Genomic DNA, 8,303 nt, shown 5'->3' on the forward strand with positions numbered 1-8,303 from the left:
ACTGTTCTGCGTCTTGCTCCCAGGCAGCCAGAATTTGTTGAGCCTCAGGTGCAAGCACAGTGCGGGGCTGGGCACCTGAGAGCATGTCAGCGGTTCTAGAAGCCCAGAATAGTACGTGGTCCTCCTCCAGCAACGTCCTGCCACCTCCAGTGGATATGTACAGGGAGTAATATCCCCCCGACCCTGTGCTCTTGCAGCTTTGCGATGTGTGCTCACTGCTCAGAGCGGCCTGACCAGCCCATCGCCAGACAAAGGTCTGGAAGGCTAGGCTTTGTTAAAAGAGGAAGAGAGACCCAAGGTTCTTTAGCTCCTGTGGACACAGGGAGACTCCAGTTTGCTCACAGACGTTTGTGTGCAGGAAGTTCTCTCCACCCAGAAGTGGAGGGGGAAAGGCTGCCCATTGGTTCTGGCCGATGGGCTGAGCTGATGGCACAGGTCGGGGACCCTGGTGAGCGACTCCACTTCTGACTTTAGAGAGCAGGGTGTTTATCAAGAAGCTCTTTGGGATCGATGCCTGGGGGACGGAGGGGAGGGGAGCAGGAGTGGGAGGAGGAGGAGCTGAGCTGAGGTGTGTTAGATGACAGCCTAGGACAGCCCCGAAGGGAAGGTCGCTCTGAACTGGAGTGGCCCTTTGGCATTGCCTTGTGTTGGGCAGAGGTGGCCATCCATCCATGGCTGCCTGTGGGCTGCCCCAAGAAGGGGCGTGACCTTGGACAAGGCAGCTCTCTGCAGCTGAGACAACGGCCGAAGTGGGTGACGGCTGATGAGAGCCTGCCCGGGGCTTGAAGGGGGTCTGGGAAGCACCGTGGCAGAACAGCAGCCTCTCCCGTGACATGGGGGTGGGGGGTGTGCTCACGGGTGCTCCTCAAGGATTCGTTCTACCTGGCCCCAGGCTGGAGGCTTGAAGGCTAGAGGTGGGAAAGGAAATGCTTTCTAGACGATCTGGAGGAGAAGGAGGTGGGACAGCTTCGAGGGTGAGGGAAGTGGGTGGGAGAGAAAAGGGGGTTTCAGGAAGCGATGTGGGTTGGACACAGCTTCAACAGTGTTTGAGAGACGCCGTTAGAGGTCTTCTGATCACAGGTCTGGAAACTGTGCTGGGCTTCGGCCACTTGGTCATCGCTTCAGCAGGTCACATGCAGCATCCCAGGACATTAGTGCCATGGGTCATCTAGGCAGTTCGCCTGCATAGGACAGGATGAGGCAGCGATGACAGCACGGTGAGCTTTTTATTCAACCAAGTGAATCTGGTGTGCAAGCCCAGCCTTCATTCCGAGACTAACCGTTCCTCTCTGGGGGCTAACGTGTCTTTTCTTTTATGAAATAACGTGACAGCAGGTGGCAGTTGTGAGGCTGGCTTCCCTTTTTCTCTAAAATTCCTTACTCGGTGGGATAAAATGTTGGTGACCTCTATAGTTCCATCAGTCAGGTTTTTGATATTCTTCTTGGTCCATGAAACTCAAAGAGGATCCCCAATCTAGTTCCTCATTGGGAGAAGAGGCTGGGAGCCCCAAGAGGGGAAGACTTGCCCCAGGCCCCATTGCCCGTGAGGTGGGGCCCCATCCCTGATTGCCTCGGTCTGGCACAGCCTTTACTGACCTGCCTGCCTCCTTTCTCTCAAGGCCCATCGCAGCCACCTCCCTGGTCACCTCCCCGTCACATGGGTGGCGAGGTCCTCACGGCCTGGATTGTGCCTGATGCCAGTGTCTAGGAGAGTGGCCAGCACGTCACAGAGACCCTATGAATGTTAGTCGGATGAAAATGATGGGTAAGATTTAAAACATGACTCAGGAGTGAGGGATGAGGAATCATATCATCTATCTATCGATATCTAGCACACACAGACATAGGTATGAAAGCCTGAAACTAACGGGACGAATGCCAATGTGGGATTGGAGGCAGCTTTGAGTGGAGGGGGCCGTATAACGCCTGGCAGTCAGTACCGAGTGGATGCTCAACAAATGTCGGGGGAATTGATGAATGACTAATCCTGAAAAGAAGTTTAAAATACCACCGTGTCAGGCGGGAAGGGAGTAGCGTTCTTATTTTCACAGGATCTAAATTTTAAGCGAAAACAACGTGTTCTCGTAGGTGAGGCAGGACTTTTGGAGGACATTGGGGTCTTCAAAGGCTTCAAGGATGTATTCCTCACAGAGAGCCGCCCTTTGTCCATGAGCCAGAGGGTCCGCTAAAGCCACCTCCCTTTAGGAGATGAGCTCTGCTGCCCTGGCCGCCGCATCAGTGGCCCAGAATCTGGGACTTGAGCTGGGAGGGGGAGGGCTGGCCTCCGCCAAGAGCCAGGGCTGGAGCTGACACTTTTTTTAAACACCGTGAGTGTGCTGGGGTAGTGCCTTGTCCTGAAAGCCTGAAGTTTATGTAGCGGGGGAAGAGAGGCCGCCAGTGTTTACATCTGCTGTGCTCCTGGTATTCGCGGAGCTCAGAGGCTCCTAACACAGAATGGTGTCATTCGTCAACAGCAGGCTCTAGCAAAATCTGCCCATCTATGGCGGGTGGAGTAGGATGTAGGTAGGCAAGGCTTGTCCTGGGAGGGGACACCACGACACCCACTTGCTGGTTGGGTAACAGGGTCCCCCCAGAGGTGGCCTGGGTATTACAGCCAGAGGGGACTTGGTGTCCACACAGGGTGTCGGCAAATGTGGCAGCCAAGTGCTCTAGTGTGGATGAGGCGAGGAAAGGCGAGGAAAGGAAGGGTGCCTCTGCGGAAAGGTCCAAGCCCTGGGCCCATGGGTCGCTCGACGGGGCAGGGGCTCCAACGATCAGCCCAGAGTTAGGAGAAAAGGTCCTGTCTCTACCTTCACGGAGCTCCTGGCCCAGTTGGGGAGCCAAGTGCCAGCATAGCCAGAGAACTCACCATACCCGTCCGTTAAATGGGTGACACCATGAGCTTCAAGCTTCAGAGGAGGGAGGGAGATGCCTTTGGGGCACAGGAAGTGAGGCAGTGCCTCACCTGAGTGGCCCTTGGCAGTAATGGAGGAGGGGACACGAAATGAACCCCGATCCGGACAGAAAGGCCAGACCAGCCTGGCTGGACGTAAGGAACAGGAGATACAGCAAACGTAAATGTCAGTTCCCACACCCAGGGGTGCCAGAAATGTCCATTTCCTTATTCTCTCATTCTCTAAAACTTCTCTACAAACCACCTTAATCTTTGTTCTGAGTCCCCACCTTGTTGAGCTGGCAGGGATATCCAACCTTATTTCTTCTGGGTCCCCACTGTCCCGCCCCAGGCTGTCTATAGTACCAAAGGCATCTGTGGTGGGGCCCTTATTGTCATTAATGCATACACTGTTTCTGCAGGGTCCTTGAGGTCAGGGGCTGTTACTTCTTTTTCTTTTTGTTTTTGTTTTTATTTTTATTTTTATTTTTGAGAGGGCATGAGCAGGGTTTGGGGCAGAGAGAGAGAGACAGAGGATCCAAAGTGGCTCTGTGCTGACAGCAGCTAGCCCGACGCGGAGCTCAGACTCACGAACCTGGAGATCATGACCTGAGCCGAAGTCAGACGCTCAACCGACTGAGCCATCCAGGCGCCCGCTCCTCCCCACCCTCTTAAGGAAGTTCTGCTTCTGTAAACACAGCCTCTTCCAAACCTCACCACCCTTCTCGCTCGTTCACGGTACCTTTGGCAAGGCCCAGAGCACCAGCCACCAAACAAACCTTTCTGCTTTCCCCAAGGGCAGGGACACCTGTAATCTTCAGATCTTCTTAGGAAGCGAGAAAAATAATGGCATTTCATCCTTCAAGGGTGACAAAGGTAAGAAAAACGAAAGCGAAGTTTCCATATTAAAATGATTGGAATATCCATATGCCCTGTTCCTGATGAAAGGAAGAGTGGGGGCCAATGAGGGGAGCCCTGAACAATATCCTTTCCGGAACACGTTGTCTGAAGTCACCCTGCCGGTCCCGTAAGGACCCCTCCAGTGCCACTTCTCGAGGATACATCACATCGAGCATGGGATCTTTGGGCCAAATGGCCTCTTAAAAAAATTAAACGTATTTCTTCACAGCATATTTGGTTCTGTGACATGCAGGCTCGGACCGTGGTCACTTTGGCTGCAAATTGCAGTGTCTTCTGTGGACAGCTGCCCGCAGGCCTGCCTCTTAAACTCCACCTGTGTGCACACCTCGGTGACGCCATCATGGCACCTGCTTTCAGGAGGCTGGTGGTGTGTAAGCTGACACTTCTCTCCCAAAGGGGGACAAACTGGAGTCCCACTCGGTGGCCTCTGTCTATAGCTCTGGGGACATGAGCTGCAGCTGCTGTAGAGCCTTCTGCTGGGCCCCAGGCATGGCCCTGATGGCATCCCTCGCCATCTCACGCTCTCGATGCCGGTGCAGGGACCACGTCTTCAGGAGCAGAGCTCCCCGCTCGCTCTCCCCAAAGGGAGGCTCCCGTCTCTCTCGAGCCAAGAGTCTCACAGGTATAATACATTCTTGGTGGGAATTAGCTCCTGGCTAGCTTTCTCCAGTCATCCGATCCTCTTTTTCTCATTTTAAAGTCTATTTATTTATTTAGAGGATGTGCATGAGCAGGGGAGGGACAGAGAGTAAAGGGGACAGAAGATCCAAAGCAGGCTTGTGCTGACAGCAGAGAGCCCTAGGTGGGGCGTGAACTCACGAACCGTGAGATCGTGACCTGAGTCCAAGTCAGACGCTTAACCGACTGAGCCACCCAGGGGCCCCGTCCTATACTCTACTAGTGTTTCTATGCTTTCCTTTTTGTTAACATCCTGACCCATCACACTTGTTGAGAGTGTGTTTTCCCCGCCAGGCTAAGAAATCCACGAGGCCAGGAATTATGTCTTGTCTTGAATTATGTCTGTCTTGGCCATAGTTCCCTACCCTCCATTGTAATTAGCACATAGTGTATGTTCAGTGGTATTCGCTGATTAAATAAATAAATGATTGGTCAGGTGAATGAACATATTGAAACAACTTGGATATAGTATTAGGAGTGCTTTTTGCTGTAAGCAATAGTGACTGAAACAAATTGGGACTTATTTTTCTCACATGACCACAAGTCTAGAGGTAGGTGTTTCCATACTAAACAGCTCAGTGATTTCAAAGCTCTTTGGGAATTTTTATTTTTCTTGGCCTTTGCCTCATGCCTGCAAAATGGCTGCAATAGCTCCAAGTATCACATCCCTACATAACAGCTTTCCTGTCCCAGGAAGAAAGAGAACTCTTCTTCCATCTCTCTCTCTCCTTTTTTTTTTTTTTTTGTTCAGAAGGAAAATCTTTCCCAGGACCCTCTCAGCAGATACCCCTTATATTTATTGGCCAGAACAAGGTCACATCACACCCTTAGCTGTATGGGAAGTTGGGAGAGAGTAGGTCTTCGTAATTCAGGGCCCAACTCGGTTTTGACACTGACACTCACTGTGTGGATGGTGGGATGAAGCTAGTTCTAAGAGCTCTTGCCCTTCCTTGCCCATATGGTCCCAGGTGGAAAGTGGGGTATCATGACGTGGCCACAAACAAATATCATGTGTTGTTCTTGATGCTTGCTGGAGAATGTCACTTTCCATCCCTTGAAATTCCCTCCTTGACACTGGCCCACCCTGGAGACTGAGTTCTGCCAACGAGCTCACCCGTTTCAGTTCAGTGCCTTGACTGTCCTCTCTGTGATCACAGCAGAGATGTGCACCAACCATGTGCCCAGTGACCGAATCAGTTATACAACCTCTTCGTGCCTCATCTTCCTCATCTGTAAAACGGGGCTAATTGTACTACCTCATAGGATGATTGTGGGGATTAAATTAGTTAATACACGCAAATACGTAGAATAGTACTCGGCACATAGGACTAAATCAGCGTTCGCTGTGGTTATTTTATTATATCCCCATTCCACAGATGAGAATACACGCTCCTAAAGGTTAAATAACTTGTCCAAGGTCATGTAGTTAGGGGAGCCAACGGTGAAAGCCCGATCTGTCTGACTCCAGAGCCCACGCCCTTTCTTCTCTTACCACAGGGTTTCTCTGTGGTGAGTTTCTCCTGACTGTCCCAAGGGTGGGTGTCTTGCCACAGACGTTATCTATTAATTCCTCTCGGGTCTGGATGGAACGCCACCTCCTCCTTGAAGCCTCCCAGGGCACTTGCTCTCTGTTCCTCACTGGCACTTGGCAGGCCCCCTGTCTCTTCTCTGGAGGGCAGAGAGTGTCAGTCTTGCCCACGGTTGTGGTCATTAGTACAGACACAATCTGGACCCTCCGGAGACACCTACTCCTGATAGGGATGCTGATACCCAAGCAGGGCACTCGCCTGAGGTCAGGCAGCCTCAGAGAGCGCTCCCTCAGAGCTCGGGCCTCCAGACGCCCTGCCCAGTGCCCTGTCCTCTTTCAGGGCTTCCTCCACGACGTGAGCGCTTCGAAAAGACAGCAGCTCATCCAAAGGAGACCCTTACTCAGAGTCGGGCTGAGAATGGGTCTCACTTGGGAAATCCTGGCCCGAGCAGTTAGAGCAGACCGCGTCTTACCCGTCTCTGACCTCCTACCTCTGCCCTCTCCTCCTAGCGAGGCCCATGTCACTTTCCATCCCTTGAAATTCCCTCCTTGACACTGGCCCACCCTGGAGACGGGAGTCCTGCCCTGGAGCTGTCCCCCTGCAGGTGTGGGGACTGCTGCCCGAGAACCTGTAGTACACAGATGGCGACACTAGAGGGCAACATCACCGCTTTAATCCTTGTGACAAGGGCTTTAAGCGTCTGAATCGGATGAAGATGATGGTGATGATGGTGATGGTGATCTTGATCACGGCCAGGGTTACTATTTATTGAGCCAAACTTCCCTGTAATAAGCATGCATCACCTCTAATCGGTAGGTCATTCTGTGCATAGCCCTTTCTTCTTCTGTTCTGCATTATAGAAAATGGACCACATCTACCTCGTTACCCAAGTCTGACACCTGGGCATGACCCGCTTTTTTTTTTTTTTTTTTTAGGCTATTTTATTTATTTTGAGAGAGAGAGAGAGTGAGAGCATGCGCGTGCATGTGAGCAGGGGAGGGGCAGAGGGGGAGGGAGAGAGAGAGAATCCAGCGCTATCAGCTCAGAGCCTGATCAAGTGGGGCTTGATCCCACAAATCCTGAGATCATGACCTGAGCCAAAATCAAGAGTCGGATGCTTAACCGGCGGAGCCCCAGGCGCCCCATGATCAGCTTTTCCACCCTCGCTGTCTCCCCACTATGGCTGACTCCTCCTGTCCATTCTACACCCCAGATCTTAACCCATCTGCTTTTTCCATTTCCACTGTCTGGCTTCCTCCGCTTCCCCATTCAGTTTACCGAGAGCCACAGCCCTAGTGCAGGCCACCGGCTCCCAGCCTTGCTGTACATTAGAATCCCCTGGGCAGCTTGGAACACTGACGCCTCGTTACAACGCAGCCCAATTAAGTCAGGATGTATGGGGTTGGGAGCCAGGCACCAGTGCTTGTGAAAGATCTCCAGGTGGTTCCAGTTTGCACCAAATTTAGGAACAACTCTTCCCTTGGGTGGAGAACTTCCTCCGCATGCTTTCGCCGGGGCACCTTCCACTTCACCCGGCAGGCCTCATTTAACATCGCTGCCTCCTGGAAGCCTTCCCAGAACACACTCAGATCCCCACAACTGCTCCTCCCGCATCCAGACGCTTAACATCCTGTGTAGTTACTGCTTTTCCAAATGTCTGCCTCCCTCTGTTACCACCACCTCCTTCAGCACAGAGTGAAAGGTCTGTGCTCCACGGTGTGTGGAACCAGGTATGGAATGAATCTTTGCAACAACACAAGAGGTATTTAAGTGCTATGATTCTTACGATTTTGAAGTTTGCCCCAGGTTTTAATTTTTGCAGTTAGTCTACGTACGGTGTGTGAAGCGTAAAGAGATACACTTTCCGTTCAAAAGTGGATGTAAATTAAAGACATCTGTTCCTCATACCCTTAAAGCCAATTTTTACCTGTTTTCTGTTTGAAAATAGAAACTGTGGCCGATACCTGCCAGGGGCCTTGAGACTATGGAAAACATCCAAAATGCTGTGGAAGACTGAAACCAAAACAACCATTTTAACCAAGAAGTGAAACCAGGGACCTGATGGGCTGAGTTCATCTGCAAGGGTCTGCAGCCGGGGGGTCCTGCCTGTGCCACAGAAGGGGCAGGGAGGGCACGCCTGGTCTCTCCCGGGGGGGGCTGGGACCCACTCCTGTCCCCTCCTCTAGTGATGTACATGTCAGGGCCCATTTTACAAAGGCAGAAATCCTGGCCTAAAGACAAAACGCACTGCCAGGACCCTATTCCAGAGAAGCTGCAGAGGC

This window comes from Neofelis nebulosa, chromosome 13 (assembly GCF_028018385.1).
Source record: "Neofelis nebulosa isolate mNeoNeb1 chromosome 13, mNeoNeb1.pri, whole genome shotgun sequence".
Lineage (NCBI taxonomy): Eukaryota > Metazoa > Chordata > Mammalia > Carnivora > Felidae > Neofelis > Neofelis nebulosa.